The sequence below is a fragment of the Lepisma saccharinum genome, chromosome 8 (assembly GCF_977018435.1).
Source record: "Lepisma saccharinum chromosome 8, izLepSacc3.1, whole genome shotgun sequence".
Classification (NCBI taxonomy): Eukaryota; Metazoa; Arthropoda; class Insecta; order Zygentoma; family Lepismatidae; genus Lepisma; species Lepisma saccharinum.
Genome location: NC_139236.1, coordinates 74,943,468 through 74,957,727, shown reverse-complemented (window position 1 = coordinate 74,957,727; position 14,260 = coordinate 74,943,468). Strand labels below are relative to the sequence as shown.

The 14,260-nt window shown below is 38.0% G+C and overlaps 2 non-coding genes across 2 annotated transcripts; one reads left to right on the top strand and one right to left on the bottom strand.

Annotated features, from left to right (window-relative positions):
- Positions 1 to 986: 986 nt before the first annotated feature.
- On the bottom strand, positions 987 to 1,058 carry TRNAT-AGU (transfer RNA threonine (anticodon AGU)). The gene has a single exon. It is a non-coding gene; the product is annotated as a tRNA-Thr (tRNA).
- Positions 1,059 to 1,128: 70 nt separating this feature from the next.
- On the top strand, positions 1,129 to 1,200 carry TRNAT-GGU (transfer RNA threonine (anticodon GGU)). Its single transcript has one exon. It is a non-coding gene; the product is annotated as a tRNA-Thr (tRNA).
- Positions 1,201 to 14,260: the final 13,060 nt, after the last annotated feature.

Here is a 14,260-nt window from a genome sequence, read left to right as displayed (position 1 = left end):
CTCATTTGTCCACTTTGCAACAGTTGAATATGAAGGAGCAGAGTCCCCCAGTGTGTTCAGAAAATCGGCATGAATTTCCTTTGGTTTCATACCTTTCTTTACGAAGTACTTAATCACCGCTCGAATCTCGATTTTTCCATCTTCACAAAGCACTGCACGGGAACAACTACAAAGTGACGTCCGCACCACAGATCTCTACCCAGAACACTGATGCGCCACGTGTTTATTAATAAAGGATGGCCACTATGCGGGAACTTCGTTGTCCTAGCACTGACATCTGGTGGTGATTCCGAGAACTTCTCAAACCACCCTCGTAGATCATGTCATTCACTATCGAAGGCTTTGCTGAGGTCTAGTAGGACTAGTATGACTGCACTCCATTCATCCATGAAATGAAGGAAGTCATCTACTACTTTTGTGAGTGTAGTGGCTGTACTATGTTTACTGCGAACACCTGACTGTAATTCTGGTAATATATATATATACTGTTTGCATCAACAAATTTGGTGAGTTGACGACGCACTACTTTTCAATAATTTTGGAGACAACAGGCAGCATGCTTATTGGTCTAAGGTCATCAAGACTTGGAATATTCTCCTTCTTCACTAGTGGGATTATATGAGCTTCCTTCCATATGGAGGGAAATTTTCCAGTGCAGATGGAAAAATTGATGATTTGTGTTGGAGCAGGCAGTACAAAGGGAAGTGATAACTTTAACATTTTAACTGTGATTTTATCAGCTTCAGCTGCATTTGAGTGTATACTTATATATACCTTATATATGTCAAGTACTGTTATTGTTTTAATTGTGAAACATATATCTGTGGTATTCTCGTTCTTGTTTGTCATGAAGTAATTATACTGTTTTTGACTGTTTTTGGATAAGTGTTTCAGAAAAATTGAGATTCTGTGTTACGCTAACAAAATGGTTGTAGATTAGGCACACACAGGAGTTTTACTATGCAGAAATTTTCAGCGAAAAATGCAGGCTCGACCAGGACTCGAACCCGGGTCTCTGGCATACTGTGCCATTGCTCTAACCACTGAGCTACCGAGCCGGCCTGGCCTCACGATTCCACACAGGTAAAACAGCGATAGTGAAAGATCAGGTGATCGTGAGGCCAGGCTGGCTTGGTAGCTCAGTGGTTAGAGCAATGGCACGGTATGCCAGAGACCCAGGTTCGAGTCCTGGTCGAGCCTGCATTTTCACTGAAAATTTCTACATAACAAAATGGTTCTTTATAACATCTGCATCCCTAAGATTAGATGGAAGGGCATCAATACTATTTGTAGTTTTATCAACAATACCTAAATCTTTTAATTTTTGCCAGGTACCACGTGTGTTCATATTTCTGCTGTTTACATGGGATGTGAAATATACTTTCTTTTCCTGCCTTGTAATTGATGATGTGAAGGTACGGAGATCCTTGTAATATAGCCAGTCATGTGGGTTATTTATTCGTTTAAATTTATGTAAGACATTATCCCTGAGTTTCATTACTAGTTTTACATTATCTGTGATCCATGTAGTATATTTTTTACCTACCCTTGCTGTTTTAGTAGGTGTATGAATTTCAAAGATGCTTATGATTTTTGAATTATAATAGTTTATTTTGTCTTCTATATTATGGTTAGGTTTCAGCAATTTCCAATCTATGGCTTTCATGTCATTTTCGAATTTATCACTATCAAAATTAGAAAAGTCACGATATGTAACATATTTCATCTGCTTTATGGGCTTCTCACAAACCAATGATACATGTGAGACACTGTTCAGGTTTTCAACATTCGACCTGTGAACAACTTCAGTATTATCTATTGCTATGAAGTCTAAGAGTGTCCTACTATTTGCTGTGATTGAGTGGGTTTGTCAATTATTTGAGTCAGGCCAAATGTGTTAAAAATTGCTTTTAAATACATGGTGTCTGATTCGTGTTTTTAGAAGTCACAGTTTGCATCACCCAGTAGCAAGAGGGTTTCTACGCAAGGGTATAGCTCAGAGAGTAGATTTTCTACAATGGAGAGTTTTGTGTGTGCTATGTTTGGTGCTCTATATATAACACACACCTATCCTTTTACTATTATTATTTACAATAATACTTATATATTCAACATCACTGTCATTGTCCAGGTCATGTTTTCATGTAAATGGCAAGGCCCCCTCTGGTTTTATGCACTCGATCATTTTTCACGATCTGATACCCTGGTAGGTTGATATAGTGGAGCCCAAGTTAAGAGTTCAGTATGGGCCCTTATGGGCTTTTACTTTTGAGATCACCACCCCTAAACAAGTGTGTTTCTGTCAGAAACAAAAGTCGTTATCATTCGAAGAGAAATTAATAAATAAGCAAAAACCAGAGGAAATGAAAGGCTTTGATGGTTTACACCTTCTTTTGCAATTCGGACCATCAAAAAAAGACGTTTTCCTTTCTTGTGTTTACCGCGATTTGGGGAGTTAATACTAACAGCCGTCCGACGGTTGCCACTTGCTGCAAACACGTGTTGGGAAGAGGGAAGGGGGCGGGGAATGGCCAGGCAAAAGTTCGTGAATAGGCTTCTGTCGGGGTCAAGTGGTTTGTTGTTTGCGTGCGCGCTTTCTCATTTTGGGTATTTCTTGAAGGAATTTATTATTATAATTATTCTAATTATCCAAACTGTCAAGTGCCTTTATATGGCAAACTTTGATGCTGTACTAAGATACGGGATTATGGTTTGGGGTAACAAGGGCCACTCCAATGTCCTTTTTATGCTTCAAAAAAGAGCTATAAGAATCATAACTGGAGTAAAGAAAACTTATTCATGTAGAACTCTTTTCCGTAAACTTAATGTGTTAACTCTTCCCTGCATATACATTTATGAATGCTTAATTTATGTTAAGCAAAATATTTCCAACTTTGCCACAAATGAGGAAATACATGGCCTAAACACAAGAAATAAAGACAAACTTCACATAAAACACTGCCGCCTTAACTTATGTAAGAAAGGTCCCTTAAACTCTTCAATAGACCTCTACAATAAACTACCACAAGATGTGAGGAAAGAACAAAAATTGATGATATTCAAGCACAAGATAAAATCAATGCTTCTGAAGCATGTTTTTTATTCTATAGCTGAATACATGGAAGCAACTTTTACATAAGACAAATGTACATAATGCAGTATAATCACATATTTTTCTTGTAAAATTAAATGTCAAATGAAAGTGGATAATTAGTATCACCTAGAAGTAGGCTGCAATGTTCTATATCTTCTCATGTTATATTTTTTTTTTTTTTTTTTTTTTTTTTGTTGTGATTTTGACATAATACGAGAGTAAGACCTAATTTTTTACAATTTTTGGCTGTATATTTTGTATTTGTAAAATCTATTAATGTAGTATTGTATTGTAATGTAAGTATTGACATGTCCTATATTACCATGTACTGTAATTTGTACACACCGGTAGTCCTTGGACGCAAATAAACTAAACTAAACTAAACTAAACAAAATGGCAAGGGGTGGTATTATCAAGCATAAAAGTGTCCAGAGTCTTACAAGTAAAGAGAGACAAATTGTAATAAATATAAATATACTTCAAGCAGAAAAATCCCGGTAAAAGTGTTAGTTGGACTGCAAGCGAAAATGCTGAAACGACTGGAATTTCGTTCAAACCTGTTTACAAAATTAATAGCGAAGCGATTAAAGGTCCTCTTGCAACACCAAACGAGCAGAAAAAATGTCAAGAGGTACGCAAAATCGAACGACTTCGAATATAACTTTAATACGAGGCGATGTGCGGCGAAACTTCCCAGGCACATTGTATATAATACATTGCCGGATTTTTCGGGAGGAGGTTCACTTGCACCTCCCAAAATGATGATGAAAAGTATTGAGAGCGTTATATTAATAGATAAAAAAAATGATCGAGCTATTTTTCGTAGGTAGTTAAAAGAATGTCATTCTCCTTTCTGTAATTATCCTTCATATGAGTAAAAATACAATAGAACTCCTTTTATTTCACACCTCTACTAATAATTGATTGATTGAGTTTTAAGTCCAATTTTATGCGCAGATAGGTTAGTTGGGACTGGACCTAGAGTTTTATGTGAGATACGAAGTACTATGTGCCTCCAGCAGGTATCGAACCCTGGATCACTTGATTATAATGCGACGACGGAAATTCTGCTAATGCTATCCGCTTATAATCGAAGGACCCTGGTTTCAGTTTCCTGGTGGAGGTACATTCTAGGATGAATTATACATTGAAGGCTCAGTTCCGATTAATTCATCTGACCACAAATTACACCTAGAACGAACCCTTGCAATTATATTGATGTGAATGACGTGACGTGTCCAATGGGCGTATATGCTGGTCATAACTCCTCCTTGGATAAGTATTCCTAAAAGAAGAGGGTCAACAGCAGGAGAAGATGGCATATGAGGACCAGCTACTAAAAAGTATACGTACTACCCCCCTCCCCCTTCGAAAACACTGGGCACAACACTGATATAAGGGCACTTTTTGATGTGTCGAATAAGTTGCAAATCTGCACATTATATTTCCAATATTATGTAATGCTTACAGCATATTCTGTGCACGTCCCAGAAAAAAATAATCTAGACCCGCCTATGACTGTCGAGCTGCTGCTGTGCAAAACGAATAGAGGGACAAAACAATACAGACACAACAAGACTTTCTGTGCGGCCTTACGAGTTGTTTGCGAGCACTTACAGGTCGGGGGGGAGAGATTTGCTTTGGTGCATGCCGGTAATGAACACGGTTTTGTCTCAAATATAAATGTGCAACAGGTCTCCCCGATGGCACATTGGTAACGTCCTGGTTTGATACCCTTTGGAGGCATATAGTGGTTCGGATCCCAGTTTAAACTGTAGGTCCAATCCCGATTAGCCTTTCTGTGCAAAAAGTGGACTTAAAGGGAAAAAACACGACCAACGTACACGATGAAATGGACAGCAAGACGTATGACAAGTATATTCGGGAACAGTTATTTGCAAATCTCCCTCCATGGACCGTCATTACTCTGTACCACAGCCGCATGAAAGAACAGCTTCCCATCAAATCATTGCGAAAGGATTTGTATTCTTGTATTGAACAGTACCCGTTCCGTTAATCACTAACTTTTGTTGCGGCGTGTACTACAGCAGAAGTTCGATGCAAGCCGGAGCCTTCTTCACTGCGCACCATGCGGCAACACTGTCCCCATAAGCCCCATACTGAACTCTTAAGTTGGGCTCACCAATAGATGTTATTGGCGTGTAGGCATCTGTCCAGGTTTCAAAGATTGCAAGAATATCAAAATCATGCATTAAAGTAACACTGTAGTTCATCAGTTCTTGGAATAAGAGACCGCACATTACAATGAGCTATGCTAAAATTACCACTTGGATGCTTTACACTCTAGATTTGTCGTTTTACCTTTTGGATTGAGGAAGTATTTGCTACAAAAGAAACAAATGCTTCCTCAATCTAAAAGGTAAAATGACAAATCTAGTGTGTTTAAAGCAGCCAAGTGGTAATTTTTGCATCGCTCATTGTATACATCACATCACTCTCTTGCTATTTAAAAATTTTGAGTTGTGTATATATACAGGGTGATTCACCTATACATTCACATAGTTGATACATTCCTATTACACACTTCTAGAGGTTGTAGGGGAACTTAGTAGATCAGATTTTGATAAGGAACCAATGTCTGGAAACGTACCATTTTGGTACTACACAGATGACAAGATCACATAATTTCATATCTCCTACTTTACGGTAGGCAATCCACATTGACAGAGGGCAACGTCTTCAGTCACCTAATGTCATGTGTGCTGCTTCCAACGTCCTCTGTTTACAATCCGGTGTTCTTCGACCTTCATGTCGGTTGCTATTCAGTTGTAGCGGAAGACAGTGTGGTTGAATACATGTGTGCTGAGAACACCAACATGTTGTTAAGTTACAGTGAAGCTTGACGTAATGGTAGAACTGTGCAACATCTGTATGCAGATCGTTTTCCGAATCGTGTCACTCTATCACATACCATTTTTGCCCGATTAGATGATGATGGAGATGTGAAATTATGTGATCTTGTCATCTGTGTAGTACCAAAACTATACATTTCCGGACATGAGTTCCTTATCAAAACTTGATCTACTAAGACCGCTCTACAACCCCTAGAAGTGTGTAATAGGAATTCTGAATCACCCTGTATATAATGCACGTGTGTGTGTAAAGGTAGGTAGGTAGACGAGGCCTTTGTTAATATTTTTGTGGGGGTGCTAAGATTTGTAGATTCGGCACTGGATCTCAGGACACCTTTATTACAAGGTGATAGCGTTACTACTATGCCAGCATAGTGGTGGCTCATGATTAACGTAAGCATACAAGTGCATGTAAATAATATTAATTAATCTTTTAGGGCAACTATCTAGATAACTGGTTCAAAAACAAATTGTCATGCTTTGACAAAGGATTTATAATAATGATAATAATAATATATCTTTATTGGGATGGCAAGGTTCAACGTATGCTGTTATCCCACCTTTCCTGGAGGCAAGGAATATATAGGCTATATATATATATTTTTTTTTTCTCATAAGTAAGAACTTTACTTTTTGAATGAGGCTCATGTAATGGCAGATTCAGTGTGTGTGTGTGTGACTGCGTACAACACATGTTGTTCCTTGCAGAAAAATATCTTAATCTGCCTATATACACACACACTTAATAGACAGGACTGCAACCTTCAGGCTTTACACTCTTGCACCTTACTCTTTATGTCAGCTTATGTTGTAGGAATAGGACCCACTTAATTCGATATTAACGATCATATGATACCTTAGCTGTTAGCCATTCCTTCCGGTGAGTCTGTTAGTAGAAAGTCCCTTCTTAGCCAGTGTCCCAGCCAATTTCTTTTTTCTTTTCTTGATCACTGGCATCATTGCTCTTCTTTCACCAACTCTGTCCAATTGAACACTGAAATAAAATGAAATGTTGCTCTATTGTAATGGATCTCAGTGTAGCATGAAATGTTCCAGGTTTTAGATATGATTGTTCCAAATATGTGCTTATTTAGTATATTTTACATTTAAAATGTTTCAGAATGTAGTTTTTAACTTAAGGTAAGCAACCTAACCACACGAATCGAGCGTTCCAAGTTTTAGATAGGACAACATTCTGACTTGGGCACCTCGGAAAAATCTTGAAAAGCTAAGGGCGCCATGAAACGAAAAATTTTGGGAACCCCTGCTCTATTGTAATATACGTATTCAAGGAAACAATGAGACTAAACTCAACATGACGTTTACAATTTGCCCAAGCACTGCTTACTTTCACTGTGGTAGAGCAGCCACAGGCTGAACTTCGCCCATGAATAAAGAAATTCTAAATTCATGTTTTCACGCTATAATTGCAAAATTTGAATTCTATAAATTATTTTCAGATGTCGCGGGGGGAGGTGCCTTATTGGCCCCTCTGCGGGCATCCTTGTACGCGCCATGCATATTCTAAATCTCTTGCCCCGCATTCACCATTTTGAAGAATCTAGAATCATGTAGAATTGATCATTAACGTTGTGTGAAGTATTCGAATTAAGTAACTCATTTTCATTAAACAGGTTTAAAATAAATTTGTATTTTTTCTTTATTCCAAAAATAGTAAATTGAACGAAATTTAGTTTATCCCGTAAGGTAAAAGTTTTTTTAGAGGTTTTCATCTGTGGCGGGGCCATTTACTCGCAGGGGGTGCTATTCCGGCTTCCCGCGCTACGGCGGCACGTGAAGGTCTTCTGCTAGAGTGACGTCAAAAAGGGGATCCCTCAGCTGCGGGCCGCTTAATAACATGTAAAATCATACAAGTTTATCGCCTCATAGAGGCGATTATAACTATTTGGAATCAATGTTTATAACATGTAGCTCTTCTTCACTGCTTTCCCGTACCTTCTCAAGTTAACTGAGGATGGCAAACGAACAAATTCATGCTGAATTCAGCAAAAAGGGAATCAATGTCTTTGGTTCTTTAACACTATTTGTCTACAGTTCTACACGCAGCAATAAAGTTGGTTGGTTGGTTGATTGGTTGATTTGGTGTTTTAAGTCCACTTTATGCACAGTAAGGCTAAGCGGGACTGGACCTACATGTTAAAGTGGAATCCGAACCACCATGTGCCTTCACCGGGTATCGACCCCGGGACCCCTTGATTACGAGACACAGCAATGAAGTTAAATGATTATTAGATGAGAGTCTCATGTTGAGACGAGCACAATAGAGAACACCAGAAAAATCGTAAAGTGAAACAATTTTAAATGCCTGTGTGTGCTGGAGGGGGGTGGGAGTAGAGTCTCGTGCGTATATTTTCATGCAAATAGTTTACTAACTTAATTAATTATAGCGTGGACATAACTGCAATGGGATCGAGAGAGTAAGATTGAACGGAAAGGATTAAGTAAGTCCCTCTACATGTATATAACGGGTCTCCATGACAGCATAACGCTTTAGGAAGCCAGAGGCCCCAGTTTGAACCATAGTAAGGCATATAGCAATGTTTGTCTCATTCTCCACTCATTAGTTCATCATTCATCCTCATAGTAGCGATCAACCCAGTATAAATTCGTCTTTAAATGAACGACACATACATACATATTGATTTATTATTATTTCGTTTTTCTGCTACTTCTGGCTAATCGCGAAGATGAGGATGAATCGTGATAAGATGAGGCGGATGAAGGGACAATCATAAACATGTAAGGACAACACAATACGAGCCCCACCAAGGATTATAATGACCACGAGTTCAGACGCCAGAGCCTCGCTAGTCACTAGAGTATGTAAAATGCAGTGGTATGAGTCCTGTCGAGTTGCATCCACGAGAAGCTCCAAAATTTCGGTGTTGTGTGCGTGTGAATAAAACTATTATTATTATGAAGTTACAGTTACGCAATAATAAACGTCTAAGCCGTATGAATGCAAATATTGCCATCAGTTTCAATAATACAAATGTCTATAACAGTATCCTTCTTATTTAAGTTTTATTTAACACGTAGTGTTTTTTTTTTATACGGAAGAAACATGCATCAAATTATGTCAATATATTGTACATATATTCAGGTAGTGTTGTATTTTAAAAATTTCCAGCAGTAGAATTTCAGCAACTTCTTTGCAGGGGCGACTTATTGTTGACAAGAATTAATTGAAGTTACTGCTGCATAACATAATAAGTACGAGTATATTGCAAAATCATAGACAAAATGCAGTGGGTGGAGGATGTCTATGCAATTTATCCTAGTGGGGGAATTTTCTTTAAGAGGATATTCTTAACTAGAGAGATAACATTCCAAAACCTTTTCCTCTTTGAGCACTGCTGCCTCTCCTGTGAAATCATCTTGCGGGCGTCCTTGTCAAATTGCGTCATTACGAGGCAAATATTTTTTTCTTATTTTTGGGTTGCTTTCCTGTAACTTTTACCTAATTGGAAGGCGAGGATGAGTAATGAATAGATGAAATAGATGGACACCCGCAAAGGGACACAATGTCCAGGCGGGACTCGAGCCTTAAACCTTCGCTGGGTAGCGAGATCGTTACTGAACCAATTAACGTTCTCATCTATTTCTATTTTGAGGGCCTCCCGGATGGCGTAGTGGTGGCGTCATCGCCTTATAATCGAGGGATCCCGGGTTCGGTACCCGGTGGAGGCACGTAGTGGTTCGGATCCCACTTTAAACTGTAGGTACAATTAGCCTCAATGTACATAACCTGGACTTAAAACGCCAATTCAATCAATCTGTTTTATTTCACGTCGATTTTTGACATATAGAGTTGACTAGGGCAATGTAATGAAAATGAAAAACGAAATAGATAAGACACACAATGATACACACCCATGCCTCAACCAAGGTTCGCTTCTGAGTTCATAGAGCGTTACGCTAGCGATTCCTCCAGGTAAGGGATACACGATAGACGATTTGACGTACACCGAGGGGGTTCATACCTGCAGTTGGGAACATTCAAATGGAAAGTAATTGCTTCCCGTTTCCGAAAGTGACATGGCTTTCATTGTTCGGTATAAGCCAACTTCGAGGCACAGATTTCTCCCAGATGTCAGAAAAATCTGCAGGTCCAGTAGTAGCGATCAGGTATTCGTTTACAGAAGTGCTTGTGCTGTTTGTCTTGAATATTAAAGTGAGTAATTTTAGGTCGTATTACGTGTATTCGGTGTCTGTACCATGAATAAGCGTGCCAAAGGTAAACATTCTTGTGCTGTTGCAGAGTGTACCAATTGGGGCTGTAAGGAATCTGGCACCACATCTATTTCTATTTTGAGGGCCTCCCCGATGGCGTAGTGGTGGCGTCATCGCCTTATAATCGAGGGATTCCGGTTCGGTACCCGGTGGAGGCACGTAGTGGTTCGGATATGGAAAAAGTTATTCAATTTGAGATTGTGTTTGCATCCTTCCATGGGTCAACTGTTTCCAAGCAACATAAAGTTATGGACACTCAAAAGACAGTACTTCAGTCAAAATTTCCTGAAGTTAACGAAAAGATTATTTCCCTGTATGTCAGAACAAGAACTTTTATTAGAATTCGACATTTGAATAAACTAATGAAACTCAAGTCCATGGAAGCAAGTGCAGCGAGAAAAAGACGACAGTGGGTAGCATCGTCTTCAAAATCATAAGTTTCCAGGAAGGGTAAGTTGTAATGAATTTTTATTCTTACTGATATTTATTTCCGCCTCGGCCTCCACCGTATAGTGATTAACAAATCACATTGCTAAACCAAGACAGAGGCCAGGCCTATTGTTCATGTATTTGTTATTTGACGTCGCTTTTTTACCACTTTTGGTTAATCGCGGCGATGAGTGTTGATCACATAAAATTGATGAAAGGGCAGGCACAAAGAACATCAATGCCCACGACGTGACTCCAAGTCGGGAACTTCAGTGATGGGATTCAAAGTCGAACACGCGGTTGACCAGATTCGCCATCGAGCTGGCACGAGTTTCCTTGAATTTATTAAGGGATTACGCTTTCCCACGACATTGCATTTTATCCATTTATTATTTATTTATTAATTTCTAAAAAACATATTTTGATGTTACTGTTTTTTAAACACAAATCAGTTTAGGTAGAATATTTCTGCAATTTTACCATAGTGTAAACTTTAATGTAAGCGAAAGCATGTTTGCATCACTAGTTAAAGATTTTAACATCTACAAAAAAAAATATCCAAAACCCATTTCCACCTCACTCAAGGATTATGTTAATTCAATTCAAATTATACGCGGGTTCAGTGCCATGAATCTAACCTTTACTGAACAGAATGAGATTGGTTTATAGAATGTATCGCCGAAAATCAATTTCGCTGATATCCCGTTGTCGCTGTTCTATTTTCATTAGATACGAGCTCCAATTACCATTTTAATACTTCGTTTTAAAAGTTATTCAAACACAAAAATAGTTATTGGGGGTCATTTTAAAGTTGTTTTTTTTTTACTTCATTACTGTCTTCATTTGATTTTTTTTTATTTTCTAAGAATTTCGGCGGGCTGCAGCCCCTTAAGCCCCCCCTGCGTACACCAGTGCTTGCCACACTCATCTAGCCCATAAAATTTATCATTTCATCATTCATTTTTATTGTTGCGGTTACCCTAAATACGTAGAAAAGCGACGTCATATAACAACAGCGACATCCTATGTATACTAGATATATAAATTATAATGAATATATTATTAATAACAAACATCTGTGAAAATTTGAAAGTATGAAGGATAATAAGTATGTGGTAGCAAAATATTTAATACGTAAAATTGTATTTATTTACCCATACGCAACTTCAGATTTCAATGTAGGGGCGATATAAGAGGATAGTCGTGATTACTTTTTGTTTGATTTGTATAACGCCATTTATTGTAAGTGCGTGTTGTAAACTTCTTCATATTATTGCCTAGGTCTTATTCCTTGCGTTTTGCTTATTATTCTGCTGCAAATGGTTAATAGAACCAAGATATGGACAATTAAAAATGAAAATATTTCCCGTAAGCTTCCATTGCTAAGCGAGCCACGCCCCTTGACAGATCCCCTTGGTCACGTCAGAGCTCGTTGCGGCTTCTGGCCAATGGGAGAGCTCCGTGCCTCGGAATGCTCTTCCTAAAATACTTCTATATTCCTTGTATATTCCGTACCAATACTCCGTAGTATCACAACAATTAAATGGGGTAGCCACCCCAAAATCTTACTGCTATTTTATAGGAATTGTTTTCGATCAAACTTTGAGTATGCAGCCTTTAGTTATGGGGGTGCAAAATTAAGTCTTTTAGACAAAATAGACATACTACAGAGAAAAGCTTTGAGGACCTGCTTAGGTCTCATGCAGTCCTGTCCTAATGTCAGTGTATATATGGAAAGCAGAGAAACTAGTTTGACACATAGACGGATCCAATTAACAATAAAATTTCTGCTCAAAACCTGGGAAAATCATACGCACCCATTCAATAAATTATTTGAAATACAAAAACAATGGACAGAAAATAAAGCCATAGATCCTAAACACACATTCTTTTATTTTGTATATTGCCAATACATAGACCTGGAATCACGTGCAAAGTCTTTTACCTTCCAACATCCTTTAATTTATGAATTAGACATACCCTTATATACCCAATGCAATATCCATTTCAGGGATTTAGGAAGACATATCATGTATAAAGAGAAATGGCCAACACACCTAATCATTTATACTGATGGATCCAAAGACCGCCTAGGTGTGGGTTGTGCTTATTTCATTCCAGATCAAAATATAAACAAACAATTCCGTTTAACACCTGACACTTCTATTTTCACTGCAGAAAGTTATGCAATATATAAAGCTCTCACTTACGCTATCCATAATAATTACACAAAAATTCTCATCATAACAGATGCTTTAAGCGTATTAATGGCGCTGAGTTCCTCATATCCTCAGATTTGTAAACATCCTTTATTCATCATACTTATAATCCAACAAACTCAGTATGCTAATGGAAGAAATATCAACGTCCAGTTTAGTTACGTAAAGGCTCACCAAGTAAACACGGGAAATGAACGTGTGGACACATATGCCAAAGCCGCTCGATCATCTTGCTACCTCACTTGCGAGACTTCCATACACGGACCTTCTTCCAAGAGTTAAATATAAACTTCAAGAAAAATGGAAACAGTGGTGCATAGAACAATTTCATTCCACGGGCAACACATATAAATGGTTTGCAGAACATTCACAAAACAAACCTTGGTACTACCCATATAATTTTCCAAGATCAGTTATTACTTTTATAATACGTCTACGTACAGGTCATGTTCGCACTAATGATCATTTATCACGAATACATATTACAACAAAACAAGCCTGCGCATGTGGAGAAGATAATCAAGATGCTACACATCTCTTTTTACAATGTCCCAATTTTGACAGAGAACGAGATAAATTATATAGTGGTTTACGTCGAAATAGAATTCCATTCCCTACATCTCTTATTGCCCTGCTCACGGACCCTACTCCTCCTACCATATGGCTTCTTTATGGATATGCAAGAAGATGTAATTTGACGATCTAACAAACAGTATAAATAACTATCAATAGATGTTTTTTTTTCATTCTTGTGAAATATAAGTGAATAGCGAACTAAATACATAAAAAAAAAAAAACTCAGGAAGATGACTAAAATCGACTGCCAGTTGATAGGGTCAGAAAAAGAAGAAGAAGAAGAAGAATATTCCGTACCGAGAACAACAAAATAAAAAAAAATACCCATATGTGCCATACACATTGTACGTACGTTCCAAAGGGGCAAGAATCTTCGTTTTGTCATTTCTGATTCGTAGAAAAACTTTCAATTGTATGTTCATCCTAATCTACATGTGAAAATAAGAATGCAATTATCAAAGCAACGTCAATAAACAGGAAAGTTACGGAAACTTACGAAGACCCTAAAGAAGTCTACCAGGCAAAAGTTAACACCAAGGTAGAGTTAACACCTATCGAGAGGCAAGACTATAGACAGACGTCCCAAGGGTCCCAAGCAGTCAACAATTGTAGGTAAAATATAAGCATGGTAATTGTCTGTTATATCGGAGACACATTTCTATCGGATATTTTCAGTTTTAAATGGTTCGTACTTACCAATTGTGTATTGCGGAACATAGTTGAAGGTGCCATTATGCTTTTTACACGAAAATAACTTCGATATTTCACATTACGAGTAATTATTTTGGGTCCTTTCTTCTGTTGCGGAACATACA